General features: G+C 44.2%; 1 protein-coding gene across 2 annotated transcripts in view; it reads right to left on the bottom strand.

Moving 5' to 3' along the window:
- JAKMIP1 (janus kinase and microtubule interacting protein 1) overlaps positions 1-18066 on the bottom strand; it is a 234668-nt gene extending 216602 nt beyond the window's left edge. For both annotated transcript variants that reach the window (XM_038744991.1, XM_038744994.1), the window contains exon 1: positions 17985-18066. The gene's annotated coding sequence lies outside the window, so the exon portion shown is untranslated. The remainder of the gene's footprint in view (positions 1-17984) is intronic.
- Positions 18067-18299: the final 233 nt, after the last annotated feature.

Here is an 18299-nt window from a genome sequence, read left to right as displayed (position 1 = left end):
ATTCGAACCCATGACCTCTGACTCCAAAACCCGGGCTCTTTCCACTGAGTCACACTGCTTCTCTTAATTCCAGCTCCACCTGTTGTCTGCTCTCTGGCCTTGGGCAACTCACTCCACTGGGTCTCAATTACCTCATCTGTAAAATGGGGATTGAGACTGTGAGCCTCACATGGGACAGGGACGATGTCCGACCCGATTTGCTTGTATCCACCCCAGTGCTTAGTACAGTGCCTGGCACATAGTAAGTGCATAACTAATAGCATAAAAAAGCACTGTACTAAGCACTGGGTTAGGAACAAGTCCTGGAGGTTTATATGACCTCCACAGCCACTCCTCCCACCTAAGTGCAGAAAATGACTCCACCTAATGACACAGATTTGGAGGCCAAACATGAAGGCCGTAGGTTCTACTCCCAGCTCCACTACTTTTCTGCTGTGTGACCTTGGTCAAGTCACTTCACTTCTCTGTGCCTCAGTTACCTCATCCGTAAAATGAGGATTAAGACTGTGTGCCCCATGTCCTGTCCAACCCACTTTGCTTGTATCCACCCCAGCACTTAGTACAGAGCCTGGTACATAGGACTTAACAAATACCAGAATTATTATCATTATTATTGAATAAATACTAGTGGCAAAGCTCAAGAAAGCATATAAACTAATGGATTGGAGTTTCCTCCTCTAATGCAGTGAAAACTGCCAGCCAACTCTCCCGCCATGCATCACTGTACAGTAATAAAGGAGCCAAATGATTTTCTACACCACCTCCCTGGAAAATGTCATTTACCAAATGGCGTAGTTTGGAGTATCCAACTGTGATCCTGAAGTGAACCCAATTCAAAATTGTCAGCAGTGAGTGAACTCCAGGATGAATAACCCACATCATAATGCCCTCTCCATCCCCCCCATCTTACCTCCTTCCCTTCCCCACAGCACCTGTATATATGTATATATGTTTGTACATATTTATTACTCTATTTATTTATTTATTTTACTTGTACATATCTATTCTATTTATTTTATTTTGTTAGTATGTTTGGTTTTGTTCTCTGTCTCCCCCTTTTAGACTGTGAGCCCACTGTTGGGTAGGGACTGTCTCTATATGTTGCCAATTTGTACTTCCCAAGCGCTTGGTACAGTGCTCTGCACATAGTAAGCCCTCAATAAATACGATTGATGATGATGATTTCTTTATCCAATTCTCCTAATTTGAGAATGTCACCTGTATTAGTATTAAGTACTTATTGTGTGCGAAGCACTGCATTAAGTGCTGGGATAAAATACACATGTGTGTAGTCCCTCCAGGTTCAGTCTTGGGTCCCCTTCTATTCTCCATCTACATTTGTAGAGAAGCAGCATGGCTCAGTGGAAAGAGCCCAGGCTTTGGAGTCAGAGGTCATGTGTTCAAATCCCAGCTTCACCAATTGTCAGCTGTGTGACTCTGGGCAAGTCACTTCACTTCTCTGTGCCTGTTACCTCATCTGTAAAATGGGGATGAAGGCTGTGAGCCCCCTGTGGGATAACCTGATCACTTTGTAAACTCCCCAGTGCTTAGAACAGTGCTTTGGCACATAGTAAGCGCTTAATAAATGCCATTATTATTATTATTATTATTATTATTATTATTATTATTATTATTTGTTCCCTTGGAGAACTCATTCGCTCCCATGGCTTCAGTGACCATCTCTATGTGGATGGTAGCCACATCTCCAACTCCTCCCCTGATCTCTCTCCCTCTCTCCAGGCTCACATCTCCTCCTGCCTTCAAGACATCTCTACTAGAGAAGCAGCGTGGCTCAGTGGAAAGAGCACGGACTTTGGAGTCAGAGGTCATGGGTTCAAATCCCAGCTCCACCACTTGTCCGCTGTGTGACTTTCAGCAAGTCACTTCACTTCTCTGGGCCTCAGTTACCTCATCTGTAAAATGGGGATGGAGACTGTGAGCCCCACGTGGGGCAACGTGATTACCTTGTATCCCCCCCCAGCACTTAGAACAGTGCTTTGCACATAGTAAGCACTTAATAAATGCCATCATCATTATTATTATTACTAGGATGTCCTCCCATCACCTCAAACTTAACATGTCCAAAACAGCTCCTTATCTTCCCTCCCAAACCCTGTCTTCTCCCGGACTTTCCTAACACTGTAGACGGCACCACCATCCTTCCCATCTCACAAGCCCATAATCTTGGCCTTATCCCTGACTCTGCTCTCTCAATCACCCCACATATACAATCCGTCACCAAATTCTGCCAGTCTCACCTTCCCAGCATCACCAAGATCCACCCTTTCTGCTCCATCCAAACCACCACCATGTTAGTACAATCACTCATCCTATCCTGCCTAGACTACTGCATCCTTTCTGACCTTCCAACCTCCTGCCTCTCCCAACTCCAGTCCATATTCCACTCTGCTGCCCGGATTATCTTTCTACAGAAACGTTCTGGGTATGTCACCCTTCTCCTCAAAAATCGCCAGTGGCTGTCAACCTCTCCATCCCCTTGCCCCCTCCTACCTCACCTCCCTTCTCTCCTCCATCCCAGCCAGCACAGTCCGCTCCTCTAGTGCCACTAACCCTCTCACTGGGCCTTGTTCTCACATGTCCCTCCATCGACCCCTGGCCCACGTCCTACCTCTGGCTAGGAACACCCTCCCTCCTCTAATCCAACAGACAATTATTCCCCTCCCACCTTTCAAAGCCTTCTTGAAGGCTCATCTCCTCCAAGAGGCCTTCCCAGACTAAGCCCCACTTTTCCTCATCTCCCACTCCCTTTACTCTTCCCCCTTCTCCCCACCCCACAGCACTTAAGTATATATTTGTCATTTTATTTATTTATATTAGTGTCTGTTTACTTGTATTGGTTCCTGTCTCCCCCTCCTCCGTCCCTAGACTGTGAGCTCATTGTGAGCGGGGGATTGTGTCTCTTTCTTGCTGTATTGTCCTTTCCCAAGTGCTTAGTACAGTGCTCTGCACACAGTCAGTGCTCAATAAATGATTGAATGAATGAATGAATGAATGAATGAGTAGTGGAGGCTTGGGAGTCAGAAGAGCATGGGTTCTAATCCCAGCTCTGCCACTTGTCTGCTGTGTGACCTTGGCAAATTACTTTACTCCCCTGCGCCTCCGTTACCTCATCTGTACAATGGGGATTGAGACTATGGGAACCACGTGGGACACGGACTGTTCCCAACCCAAATTGCTTGTATCCACCGCAGCGCTTAGTAAAGTGCCTGGCACATAGTAAGCACTTAAATACCACAATTATGATTATATTGTACTCTCCCAAGAGCTTTTTACAGTGTTCTGAACACAGAATACGCTCAATAAATACATCTGAATTAGATATAGTCCCTGTCTCTCTTAGGTCTCCTTAAAAAGGATCCAAATTAGTGAGTCATTTTATTCCCGCCCTGGCTTACAAGGTAGGCATATGCTATAGGAAGGCATTTTCTTCTGCATTTTTCAATGTCTAGGTAAGAGTACTCAATTTGAAAGTTGTTGGACAAAAAAAAAAAAACCCTCTAAGACACAGGGAGAGAAGAAATTTGAGCCTTGCAATTAATGAAAAAGGAAGATAAACATACAATGAGTTGTGTGGTGATTGAAGGATGAATGTTTATGGGAGAAAAAACATTTATTGATTGTATAAATGCCAAGTTTCAGAAAAGGTCAAGAGCGACCAAAACCTAATGGAGTGATAATCTTCATCAGAGAGATTATGACGGATAGGTAAGCAGAGACGATGCATCAGAGATGATGATGATGGCATTTATTAAGTGCTTACTATGTACCAAGCACTGTTCTAAGTGCTGGGCACTGTTCTAAGCACTGGAGATAATTAAAGATCTCATTTTTATTGATAGGGTGAACACCCTCAGTTTGCCACAAAGCAATTCAAAGGTAGGACTCCCACTGACTTGTTCCTGTGATATGGTCTTCTCCTGGGAACCAATACTGACACCAGGATGGGAAGGGCAATATACACTGGAAGGTTACTCTTTGGATTCAATTTCATCTGAAGGTGGAAATGGGAAGGCAGAGGGAATTTTGGAAAAGACAAGTATCTGCACTGCTAACTTGGATAGGATCCAGTCAACAAGCGGTGGTTATAATAAAACCAGATCTTCAGCAAGCCACCGCTCAGGATTTAGAGAGAGAAAGAGAAGATCTGTTCCTGTGAAATCTACCTCTCCAGCCCTGCTCTCTCTCCTTTGCAGTCTCGCATTTCCTCCAGCCTTCAGGACATCTCTACTTGGATGTCTGCCGCAATACTTCAAAAGCAACATGTCCAAAACAGAAGCCCCCATCTTCCAGCTCAAATCCTTTCCTCCTTGTGACTTGCCCATCACTGTAGACATCCCCACTTTCCTCCCTGTTTCACAAGCCCACATCTTTGGCATTATCCTGGACTCATCTCCCTCCTTCAACCCACATATTCAGTCTGTCACTAAATCCTTCTGGTTCAATGTTCAAAACATCTTTAGAACCCCTTCAATAGCCTCTCCCATCTCCACTCAATACTCTGCTCCACTTCAAAGCATTATTGAAGGCCCATCTCCTCCAAGAGGCCTTCCCAGACTAAATCCCATTTTTCCTCCTCTACCACTCCCTTCTGCATTGCCCTGACTTGCTCCTTTGCTCTTCCCCTTTCCGAGCCCCAAAACACTCAAGTACATGCCTGTCATTTTATTTATCCCTCTGCTCTTCCTCCCTCTCAGCCCCAAAGCATTTTTTTAAATAGATAATTGTATTTATTTGTATTGATGCCTGTCTCCTCACCTCTAGACTGTGAGCTCGTTGTGGTCAGGGAATGTCACTGTTTATTGTTGTACTGTACTTTCTCAAGTGCTTAGTACAATGCTCTGGACACAGTAAATGCTCAATAAATATGATTGCATAAATGCTGCCTGTGTCATTTTTCTAAAACATCACTTGAGCACATTTTCCAACTCCTCAACAATATAAAAAAAAAAAAAAAACAAAAAAAATCCTCCAGGGAGCCTTCCATGACTCACATCTCATCTTCTCACTCTCTCTTCCTATTGCCACCTCAGCCCTTCAGGCACCTCTGCACTGCGTCCTTACTTGCCCCTTGAGTGATTAGGCAGTCACTCCATCTCATCTCCCCTCTTCCTGTTTTTATCCTCCCAGCATTATAATAATAATAATAAGGGTATTTGTTAAGTGCTCACTATGTGCCAAGCATTGTTCTAAGCACTGGGATAGCTACAAAGTAATCAGGTTGTCCCACGTGGGGCTCACAGTCTTAATCCCCATTTTACAGATGAGGTAACAGGCACAGAGAAGTTAAGTGGCCTGCCCAAAGTCATACAGCAGACAAATGGCAGAGCTGAGATGAGAACCCACTTCCTCTGACAGCTTAGCCCATACTTTTTCCTTTAAGTCACGCTGCTTCTCTTATGTACATACCTCAGTTGCCTCCTCAAACTGGAATTTATTTTATTTTCTGTTTCCCCAACTCTCCACCACTAGAACGCAAACTCCTTGAGGGCAGGAACCATGTCTACTAATTCTACTGTACTCTCCCAATCGCTTAGTGTAGTGCTCTGTACAGAGTAAGCACAGATATTCAGGCACCCAATCATATTTTTTTGAGCACTTGCTGTGTGCAGAGCACTGTACTAAGCACTTGGGAGAGTACAGTGTAACAACAGACACATTCCCTTCCAACACCAACGAACTTACAGTCTAGGGGGGAGACAGACGTTAATAGAAATAAATAAATTACAGTTATGGACATCAGCGCTGTGGGCCTGGGAAGGGGGGGATGAATAAAGGGAGTAAGTCAGGGTGACAGAGAAGGGAGTGGGAGAAGAGGAAAGAAGGGCTTAGTCAGGGAAGGCCTCTTGGAGGAGATGGGCCTTCAGTAAGGCTTTGAAGCCGGGGAGAGATATTACTGCTTAACTATGAAAATGGCAATTGTAATTTTTTACATTATTTGTTAAGAGCTTACTCTGTGCCAGGCACTGTTCTAAATAAAGTAGTAGACACAAGATAGGTTGGACACAGTCCACTGTCCTACATGGGGCTCACAGTCTAAATCCCCATTTTATAGAAGAGGTACTGAGGCATGGAAAAGTGAAGTGACTTGCCCACGGTGTCACAGGAGACAAGTGGAAGAGGTGGGATTAGAACCCAAGACCTCCTAACTCCCAGGCCAATGTTCCATCCACTAGGCAATGCTGCTGTTCCTTAATTCACTTTAAATGGCAGGATTTTACAGAACTAACATTTAAGGGCTTTTTTCTGGGTTTTTTTGTTGTTTTTTTAAGTGAGCTTTAAATTGAGATGATTTTCCTCTTACTTTGTCCAATCTTAATATGGTGTCCAGACTTATTCATGACCTTATTTTTACTTCTGCTGTGAGGATCCTCTGAGGGGCCAGATATATTCCCTGGAAAACTAAAATGAGCCTGCATATTAGCATGCTATATTTTCACATTCCACAAAATAATCGTGTTGAATAAAGGGTGTATTTGGATTTGTACCCTTGATTCACCATTCCTTCACCCCCATACCAATTATGTACATTGTCACTCATTCGTTCAGTCATATTTATTGAGCACTTATGGTGTGCAAAACACTTCATAATTCGTTCATATTTGATCTTACTTGGGGCGGGGAATGTGTGCATTCATTCAGTCATATTTATTGAGTGCTCACAGTGTGCAAAGCACTATACCAAGTGCTAAATTGTGTTAAATTGTACTCTCCCAAAAGCCTAGTACAGTGATCTGCACACAGTAAACACTAAATAGATATGATTGATATTAATATCTGTCTCCCCTTCTACAATGTACATTTCTTGTGGACAGAGAAGGCATCTATCAGCTCTCTTATGCTGTACCCTCTCAAGTGTTTAGTATGGTGCTCTGGTAACAGTAAGCACTCAGTAGGAAAGCAGCATGGCCTAGTGAAAAGAGCCCGGGCTTGGAAGTCAGAGGCCGTGAGTTCTAATCCTGACTCTATTACTTGTCCGCTTTGGCCAAGTCACTTAACTTCTCTGTGCCTCAGTTACTTCATCTGTAAAATGGGGATTAAGACTGTAAACCCTACATAGGACAAACTGATTATCTGGTATCTACCTCAGTGCTTAGAATAGTGCTTGGCACATAGTAAGCACTTAAACACCACCATTATTATTATTATTATTAATAAACACCATTGATTGATTGGCAGCACTGCTGCATATCAGCACTTGCCAGTATCCTTATGCTCTTCCCCCACCTCCCACCAGTAATTATTTAAATATCTCACCCTAAAGACTGGAAGCTTGTTAAGGGCAGGGAATGTGTCCATTGCTCTATTATATTGTACTCTCCAAAGCACTTATTAATAATAATAATAGTAATGATGGCATTTATTAAGCACTTACTATGTGCAAAGCACTGTTCTAAGCGCCGGGGAGGATACAAAGTGATCAGGTTGTCCCACATGGGGCTCACAGTCTTAATCTCCATTTTACAGATGAGGTAACTGAGGCACTGAGAAATGAAGTGACTTGCCCAAAGTCACACAGCTGACAATTGGCGGAGCTGGGATTTGAACCCATGACCACTGACTCCAAAGCCCGGGCTCCTTCCACTGAACCACGCTGCTTCTCTATTATTATTACTCTCTATTATTACAGTGATCTGTATACAGTAAGCACTCAATAAATACCACTGATTGATTGAACAGCTTTATGGATGCCTTGAATGGAGGACCTTGACTGAAAAGGCACTTCCTTTATTCCTAGAAATCTCTCTGCCAGAACAGCTTGAAGTCTTAAGGGACAGAAAAATGTTTAAGAATGTCCTCCTGGGCTTTCTCTGTTTCTAAACCTGTCCTCCAGGGCCAGACGGTGTAACAAGCTGATTATGACGACAAACATAAAGAAAAATCTTTAAAGTTTGATCAGAATTAAGGTGCAGAAAATCTAGATTCTACAAAACTGTTCAGTCCACATGTCTCCCCTTTCTCAAAAACCTCTAATGGTTATGCATCTATCACTGCATCGACCAGAAACTTCCAGCCAAGGCTTTAAGGCAATTAGTTTTCTCCACCTACCTAAACTCGCTGATCTACCACAACCCAATTCCCATATTCTGGTCCTTTAACACCAACCTATTCTCTGCCACTTGCCTGCTATGCGACCCTGGGAAAGTCATTTAACTTCTCTGGGCCTCAGTTGTAAAATGAAGATGAAATACCCTCATGCGGGACACACACTGATCTGGCTGCCTGCATCTACTCCAAAATTTAGCACATAGTAAGTGCTGAATAAATATGACAGCATTATTCCTCTGTTAAAAAAGAAGAGAAAAAAAAGGGGACATCTCTCAAAGCTATTGCTCCATTTCATTAGTACCAGATAGCGCCTATATCCTAGGAGGGATTGCCAAAGGAATTGAAGCAGGGTTGCTTAGTGGGAATCAGAGGACCTGGTTCCTAATCCCAGATGATAATAATAATAATAGCATTTATTAAGTGCTTACTATGTGCAGAGCACTGTTCTAAGCACTGGGGAGGTTACAAGGTGATCAGGTTGTCCCACGGGAGGCTAACAGTCTCAATCCCTATTTTCAGATGAGTGAACTGAGGCACAGAGAAATTAAGTGACTTGCCCAAAGTCACACAGCTGACAATTGGTAGAGCAGGGATTTGAACCCATGTCCTCTGACTCCAAAGCCCGGGCTCTTGCCACTGAGCCATGCTGCTTCTGCCACATGCCTGCTGTGTGGCCTTGGGCAAGTCACTTTGCATCCCTAAACCTCAGTTACTGTGAGCCCCACGTGGGATAGGGACCGTGTCCAACCTGTTCAGCTGGTATCTACCCCACTGCTGAGTATAGTGGCTGGCACAAAGCACTTAATAGCGTAAAAAGAGGACAAAAAAATGTCTGACCTAATTGCCTAGGTATTTGCATTAGCATTTTTCCAGTTTAACAAGTGCTCCACACATTTCGATTAGATATTCCACACAATATTCCCCACTGTATTTAAAGGTCTCCGAATCTGCCCACCTGGCATTTTATCTGATGCCTATTAACCTTGGGCCCAGTGACAAGCACACAAAGAGATGATGCTTTTGAGCAAGGAATTTCAGCATGCTATACCTACTGTAACATTCAAGCCCAGTCACAAAACCCTCTACACCACCTCCCTAAATTCTAAAAATAGAAAGGGGGTTACTTGTCATCAGCAGAGCAGCTGTTATGGAAATTGCTCTGGCAAAATAGAAGATGCCTTCCAAGTACGGAAAAAGAAAATCTTCCGTGCAGAAAGAGAGAACCAATTGATCAGTGGCATTTATTGAATGCTTCCTGTGTGTACAACACTGTGCTTAAACACTGGTGAGAGAACAGGATTAGAACCCAGGTCTGACCACCAGACCTATGCCCTTCTCACTGGGCCATGCTGCTTCGCCAGTCAAATCTTAATAAGGCAATTCAGCTTATTTCCTAAAAAAACAAAAGCCAAACATCAATCAATAGCATTTATTGGATGTTCACTGTGTGCAGAGTACCGTATTAAACACTTGGAAGAGGAATAATAATAATAACGGTATTTGTTAAGTGCTTACTGTGTGCCAGGCACTGTACTAAGTGCTGGGGTAGATACAAGGTAATTTGGATTTGACACAGACCTTGTCCCACATAAGGCTCACAGTCTTAATCCCCGTTTTCCAGATGAGGTAACTGAGGCCCAGAGAAGTGAAGTGACTAGCCCAAGGTCACCTAGGAGACAAGTGGTGGAGCCAGGATTAGAACAAAGGTCCTTCTGATTCCCAGGCCCGGGTTCTATCCATTAAGCCACACTGCTTCTCGTGTACAAAAATACCATATTTATTATTAGAGTTTGTAGGGATGTTACCTAACCATAAAAGGCAACACGAAGGGATACATTTCATTCATTCATCTGTATTTATTGAGCGCTCACTGTGTGCAGAGCATTCATTCATTCAGTCGTATTTATTGAGCACTTACTGTGTGCAGAGCACTGTACTAAGCACTTGGAAAGTACAATTTGGCAACAGATACAGTCCCTACCCAACAACGGGCTCACAGTCTACAGTGAAATCAGGTAAGAACCTTTTCATTCATTCATTCATTCAGTCGTATTTATTGAGCGCTTACTGTGTGCAGAACACTGTACTAAGCACTTGGGAAGTACAAGTTGGCAAAAAATAGAGATGGTCCCTACACAAAAAATTAAGAAATGACCGAGACTGTGAGCCCCATGTTGGGCAGGGACTGTGTCCAACCCAATGTGCTTCAGCGCTTAGAACAGTGCTTTGCACATAGTAAGTGCTTAATAAATGACATTATTATTATTATTATTATTATTATTATTATTATATCCACCCCAGTGCTTATTACTGTGCCTGGCACACAGTAAGCATTTAGCAAATATCAAATTACTTTGTCTATTTTTGGCTTGGGTCTACATTTAATACTATTTGTAGTCTTAGGAGGGGAAAAAAGTCATTCCAGCCAGTTGTTGCGGCTCCAAGTTGTAGAGTATTTGGGAAGTACTGTCCAGTCTGCCTGGTGGGAAGACATGGAAAGGGGGATGTGTGGGAGGCTTCATTCCAAGTGGGATGTTGGCTGCTCCATTTCTCATTTCAGATCAGGAAATTGCTGCCATGGTCATGCATCCATTACCCCACCCTATCAGAAGGTATCTGCCATAGTCATGAGCCCAAAAGCAGTAATAATTATACTGATGGCATTTGTTAAGCACTTACTATGTGCAAAGCACTGTTCTAAGTGCTGGAGCACTGTTCTAAGCGCTGGACGGCGTAGCAGATAGAGGTCATGGGTTATAATCCCAGCTCCGCCACTTGTCTGCTATGTGACCTTGGACAAGTCACTTCACTTCTCTGAGCCTCAGTTACCTCATCTCTAAAATGGGGACTGAAACTGTGGGCCCCACGTGGGACAGGGACTGTGTCCAGCCCGATTTACTTGTACCCACCCCAGCACTTAGTACGGTGCCTGGCACACAGTAAGTGCTTAAATACCATAATCATTATTCACCCACTCACTCCACACCCTTTCCAATCAGAGCACCTGTGGTCATCTACTCAGCTCATCGCATTGTCTCACTGCCCCCAGAGCAGGGCTTAGAGGTCTCATTTCTCCATTTTAAGGCTAGCCAAAAAACTTTACCATCAAAAGGAGCTTTTAGTTAGCAGTCACCAAAAGAGAACCAATATGGCATATCATAAATGGTCTTTAAAAGCCTCTCTTGACAAGTTCTCAAGCAGGTCCACTCCACAGCAGCACTAGAAAGGCACTCAAATGGCAATTGACCCACATCAAAAAAAAAATCAATTTGGGGATAATGTAATAATCAAGGAAGAGGAAAGAGGAGGAGATCCAAAGTGATAGCCTGCTAACAGTATTTTCAGGTCATCACCATTAAAAGGAATTGCTCTGCTATTTCCCATAATGGTACAAAACAAAATTTTGGAGGCATTTACCATGAAGAGGATTCTTCTTCCAACAAAACTCAGTGCTCAGGAAAAGGGGACAAACTGACAAATGTATACCAACAGGAACAACAAAAACACAACTTTTGTTGCTGACCAGAAGTTTCAATCAATGGTGTTTATTGTGTGCACCAAGATCTAAGGTTGTACAAAGAACTAAATAGCACATACCATCTAAAGAGCATAAACCCAGATGAAGCCTCCCTTCTGCATCATCTAGGCACTTGGATCCATGACCTTTGGGAATTTGATATTAGCCCCACAGCATTTACATTCATATCTATAAATTATATATTGTAAACATTTATACTACTATCTGCCTGCCTCTCTAGACTGTAAGCTCTTTATGGGCAGGAAATGTGTCTTTTATATGATACTTGCCCAAGCGCTTAGTACAGTGCTCCATATACAGTAATCACTCGAATGCCATCAAAGATGATAATGATAATGATAAGGGGAAGTAAAAAAAAAACTATGAAATACAAATTAAAGGCTTCATGGATACATTCAGTTTCCAGAATAGTCCCAGCTCTATAGCTAGACTCTATAGAGCTGCTTCATGGGCGAAGCAGCATGGTGTAGGGGATAATAATAATAATAATAATAATAATGACATTTATTAGGCACTTACTATGTGCAAAGCACTGTTCTAAGTGCTGGGGAGGTTACAAAGTGATCAGGTTGTCCCACGGGGGGTTTTCAGTCTTCATCCCCATTTTACAGATGAGGTCACTGAGGCCCAGAGAAGTGAAATGACTTGCCCAAAGTCACACAGCTGACAGTTGGCAGAGCTGGGATTTGAACCCATGACCTCTGACTCCAAAGCCCATGCTCTTTCGACTGAGCCATGCTGGTTCCCATAGGGATGAGCCCGTGCTCTTCCCACGCTTAACCCAGGCCTGGGATTCAGAAAGTCATGGGTTCTAAATCCGGCTCTACCATTTGTCTGCTGGTTGACCTTGGGCAAGTCACTTCACTTCTCTGGGCTTCTGTTACCTCATCTGTAAAATGGGAGCTGAGACCGTGAGCCCTACATGGGACAGGGACTGTGTCCAACCCAATTTGCTTGAATCCACCTCAGTGCTTAGTACAGTGCCTGGCATGTTGCTTGAGCTTAATAAATACTATAATTAATTGTTATCATTATTATGAGTTGACACAAACCTCTGTATTATATCTTGAGAGGAAAGACTTTTCACTATGATTTGGACTAATACAAAAATAATAATGGTATTTTCAAGTACTTATTATTCAGTCAAGCACTATACTAAGCACTGAGGTAGATTCAAGGCAATTAGGCCCCCTCAGTGGGCTCCCATTCTAAGAAGGAAGGAGCACAGGTATTGAATTCCCATTTTGTAGATGGGGAAAACTGAGGCACAGGAAAGTTAAGTGACTTGCCCAAGGTCACTCAGCAGGTAAGTGCCAAAATGGAATTAGAACCCAAGCCCTCTGATTCCCAGGCAGGTGGTCTTTCCACTAGGCCATACTGCTCCTCATGGTCCCCTAGGGCCCCACCACCAAAAACATGAAGCAAACACCCAAAACGCGAACCCAGATCCCACGTGATTGTAGCACAGCTCCTAAAAGATTAAAATGCTAATCCAGAACCATTAAATCGTGAGTTTGGGATTGTTAAATAATATGGCTCATAGAGATAGGTCTATATGGTCCCTACCTTCTAATACATCCATGAAGATAGGGATATATGATCCCTACCTTCTAATACATCCATGAAGATAGGGATAAGACATGGCCAAGATGATCCTAAATCAAAAGCTGAGAATCAAAGTGATCTAGTGGAAGGGCCCAGGGTTGGGAGTCAGAGGACCAGAGTTCCAATCCTAGCTCTACCACTTGTCTGCTGGGTGAGCCACTGAGACAGTGTCTGACCTGATTATAATAATAATAATTATGTTATTTGTTAAGCGCTTACTATGATAATGGCATTTATTAAGCACTTACTATGCACAAAGCACTGTTCTAAGAGCTGGGGAGGTTACAAGGTGATCAGGTTGTCCCACGGGGGGCTCACAGTCTTAATCCCCATTTGACAGATGAGGCAACTGAGGCACAGAGAAGTGACTTGTCCAAAGTCACACAGCTGGCAAAGGGCAGCGGCATTTGAACCCATGACCTCTGACTCCAAAGCCCGGGCTCTTTCCACTGAGCCACATATGTGCCCGGCACTGTACTAAGCACTGCGGTGGATGCAAGATAATCGAGTTGGACACAGTCCCTGTCCCACGTGGAGCTCACAGTCTCAATCCCCATTTTACAGATGAGGGAACTGAGGTCCAGAGCAGTTCATTCATTCATTCATTCGTATTTATTGAGCACTTACTGTGTGCAGAGCACTGTACTAAATGCTTGGAAAGTACAATTCGGCAACAAATAGAGACAATCCCTACCCAACAACGGGGCTCACAGTCTAAAAGTGGGGAGAAAGACAAAACTAAAGTGAAGTGGCTTGCTCAAAGGCCACACAGCAGATAAGTGGCAGAACTGAGATTAGAACCCTTGACCTTCTGAGTCCCAGGCCCGGGATCTGTCTACTATACCAAGCTGATTATCTTCTATAATCCCAGTGTTTGCCTCAGAGTTAGTGCTTAACAAATACCACTATTTTTCAAGAAGATGCACATTACACATTCAAGTTACACCTGAGGAACAATCAATCAATCAATCGCATTTATTGAGCACTTACTGTGTGCAGAGCACTGTACTAAGCGCTTGGGAAGTACAAGTTGGTAACATATAGAGACAGTCCCTACCCAACAGTGGGCTCACAGTCTAGAAGGGGGAGACAAAGAACACACAAAAATACCATAGCTCTAGTAGCAGGGGGATGTACTAGAGAAGCAGCATGGCTCAGTGGAAAGAGCATGGGCTTTGGAGTCAGAGATCATGGGTTCAAATCCCGGCTCCGCCAATTGTCAGCTGTGTGACTTTGGGCAAGTCCCTTAACTTCTCTCGGCCTCAGTTACCTCATCCGTAAAATGGGGATTAAGACTGTGAGTCCCCCGTGGGACAACCTGATCACCTTGTAACCTCCCCAGCGCTTAGAACAGTGCTTTGCACATAGTAAGCACTTAATAAATGCCATTATTATTATTATTATTTACCACCAAGATCCCTCATCCATGATTAAGAGTCTGATATTCATTCATTCACTCAGTCGTATTTGTTGAGCGCTTACTGTGTGCAGAACACTGTACTAAGCACTTGGGAAGTACAAGTTGGCAACAGATGATTAAGTTGTATCTCCCCCAGCGCTTAGAACAATGCTTGGCACATAGCAAGCACTTTCCAAGTACCATAATTATTATTCTTGTACTTGTACTTCCCAAGTGCTTAGTACAGTGCTCTGCACACAGTAAGCGCTCAATAAATATGATTGATTGATTGATTCTTCATTCCAGCTTCATTTCTGCTGAACAGGGTGGCCTTCTGCATGTGGCCCTGAAAAAGGGCATGTCTACTAACTGTCCAGCGCTTCGTATGGTGCCTGACACATAGTAAACGCTTAATAGCACTATTATTATTATTATTGTAGTCTCCCAAGGGCTTAACACAGTGCTCTGCACAGAGTAAGCGCTCAAACAGATCCTATTGATTGATGCAGGACAGGGCAGTCGCATGGGTGTGCGCTTGGGTGGGAAGGCGAGGGAAGCTCTTCTCGTTATTACACGATATTTCGGGTCCCTGCCCAGCGTCAGGAGAACGCGCTGTAAGTGGAAAAACCTGCGCTAAATAAGAAAGCTCCCGTGCAAATGCAGAGCCCGGAGGGTGGGGACGAAAAGCCCGAAAAAAAGGAGGCTGGGGGATGTGTGGGAAGGGCGTGGCCCAGAGAGAACATTATTATTACTAATCATATTTATTGAGCGCTTACTGTGTGCAAAGCACTGTACTATCATCATCATCAATCGTATTTATTGAGCGATTACTGTGTGCAGAGCACTGTAATAAGCGCTTGGGAAGTACAAGTTGGCAACATATAGAGACAGTCCCTACCCAATAGTGGGCTCACAGTCTAAAAGGGGGAGAGACTCCAAAGCTTATTTGTACTAAGCGCTTGGGAGAGTACACTATAACATCAAACACATTCCCTGCCCACAATGAGTTCACAGTCTAGAGGGGGGCGACAGACATAAATATAAATCACATTTATTCATTTGTACTTTTTGAGTCCTGTGTGCAGAGCACAATAATAATAATAATAACAATAATGACATTTGTTAAGCTCTTACTATGCGCCAAGCACTGTTCTACGCCCTGGGGGATACAAGGTAATCAGGATGCCCCACATGGGGCTCACGGTCTTCATCCCCATTTCACAGATGAGGTAACTGAGGCCCAGAGAAGTGAAGTGACTTACCCAAAGTCACTCAGCAGACAAGTCGTGGAGGCGGGATTAGAACCCACGACCTCTGACTCCCAAGCCCGGGCTCTTTCCACTGAGCCACGTAAGTATTTGGGAGAGTCCACCATATCATCAAACACATTCCCTGCCCTCAACGGGATCACAGTCGGGGGAGGTGGGGAGAAGAGACAGAGCCCACTGTTGGGTAGGGACTGTCTCTATATGTTGCCAACTTGTACTTTCCAAGCGCTTAGTACAGTGCTCTGCACACAGTAAGCGCTCAATAAATACGATTGATTGATATTAATATAAATAGATCATAGTCATTCATTCATTGTACTCTCCCAAGGGCTTAACACAGTGCTCTGCACAGAGTAAGCGCTCAAACAGATCTTACGGCCTGTCCACTTGATTTGTTTTCTGTCTCCCTCTTCTAGACTGAGAGCCCATTGTTGGGTAGGGACTGTCTCTCTTTGTTGCTGAATTGTACTTTCCAAGCGCTTAGTCCAGTGCTCTGCACGCGCTAAGCGCTCAATAAATACGACTGAATGAATGAATTCATCCATTCCCATTTATTGAGCGCTGTACTAAGCTCTTGGGAGAGTCCACTATAACATCAAACACATTCCCTGTCCACAACGAGCTCACAGTCTAGAGGTTGGGTGTGGGGGGGCAGATATTGACAGAAATGAAGAAATAGATTACATTCATTCCTATTTATTGAGGGCTGTGCGCAGAACACTGTACTAAGCGCTTGGGAGAAACAATAGAAGAACATTAAGAAGAATAACAATAATAATAAACAATAGAGATATCACACACACACATACACACCCTCCTTCAGCCTGGCACAGTCTATCTGAGATCCCTCTCCTGCAGGGCATCGCTGCTGAGCTTGGCTTTTCTGCAATGAGCCCCGGCCCCTCCCATGAATCAAGGGGTGGATGCCCCCTTTTCCCTCCTGGCTACCGGGAAAAAGGGAAAGGAGGTGGAAAGTCGAGGGAAGGGCTCTAGAAACCCAAGGTGACAGCTCAATTTACCGCAACGAGAGCCTGGGCGGGGTCTGCTGGGGTTTTGAGGGGGTGTGGGGAGGGGATAGCTCACCCTGCTCCAGGAGATAAAACCCCAGACCCCCTGGAAAAGGGAAATGAAAAAAAAAAAACTTGGAAAAGAAAAATGGAAAAAACCACCTGGAAAAGGTAATTTAAAAAAAAAACTGGAAAAGGGAATTTTAAGAAACACCTGGAAAAGGGAATTAAAAAAAAACACCTGGAAAAGGGAATTTTAAAAACACCTGGAAAAGGGAATTTTAAAAACACCTGGAAAAGGGAATTAAAAAAAACCTGGACAAGGGAAATGAAAAAAAAAACCTGGAAATGGGAAAAAACCTGGAAATGGGAAATGGGAAAAAAACCTGGGAAAGGGAAATGGAAAAAAAAACCTGGGAAAGGGAAATGGGGAAAAAACCTGGAAAAGGAAAATGAATAAAAACCTGGAAAAGGGAAATGAACAAAAAACCTGGAAAAGGGACATGGGGAAAAAACCTGGGAAAGGGAAATGGGGAGAAAACCTGGGAAAGGGAAATGGGGAAAAAACCTGGAAAAGGGAAATGGGGAAAAAACCTGGAAAAGGGAAATGAATAAAAAAACCTGGCAAAGGGAAATGAACAAAAAACCTGGAAAAGGGAAATGAAAAAATCTGGAAAAGGGAATTTTTTTCTTAAAAAAATGGTAATTGGAGCTCAAAGAAAGGTAAAACTTCCCTGCGGCCAGCATCCCTAGACCGCGGACAGCACCCATCCCATGCCGGAGCATCCTTCCAGCGCTTAGCACAGTACCTGGCTCTTGGAAAGCGCTTTAGAATATGCCCCAAAAAAAAAATTAAAATCGAGCTGATGCAAACTTCCCCTCCCCCTGCATCCGCTGCTTTTTTTTCCCCGGTCTGTCTCTGGGTTTGACGCCCCCACCTGCTGCCAGCATCCCTCCACCGAGGGCGGCCCCGTTCTTCCCCCGCCCCACGCCCTCCATCCCCAGCAGGAGCATCCTTCCAGCGCTTAGCACAGTGCCTAGCACGTGGTAAGCGTTTAACAAAATACCACCGTGATGATTCCCTTTTCCAAAATACTTACGGGATTTGAAGACCCCCTTAAAAAACAGAGAAATTGGAAGGAGGGCAGGGGAGGGAGGGGAAATTAAAATAAATCAGCAGCGGGATGCCGGCGAGAGCATCAGTGGCGGAGCTGTCCGTGCGAAGCGAGCTGTGAGCCTGTGCACCGCCCGGCTCCAGGACCCTGAAGACCCGCCCCCTAGCAACCAGAATTTCGGCCCTCCCATTGGTTCGCGCACCTGCCCGTCAACCCTAGAAGACTCGGTACCGCCCCCTCCCGGCGGGAAACTAGATTGACGTTCGGCGCGGGCGGGACTGGGCCCCGACGGCGCATGCC

This window comes from Tachyglossus aculeatus, chromosome 4, assembly GCF_015852505.1.
Source record: "Tachyglossus aculeatus isolate mTacAcu1 chromosome 4, mTacAcu1.pri, whole genome shotgun sequence".
In the NCBI taxonomy this organism is placed as follows: domain Eukaryota; kingdom Metazoa; phylum Chordata; class Mammalia; order Monotremata; family Tachyglossidae; genus Tachyglossus; species Tachyglossus aculeatus.
Note: the sequence above shows the minus strand (reverse complement) of the source record. Positions and strands in the feature narration are given on the sequence as shown.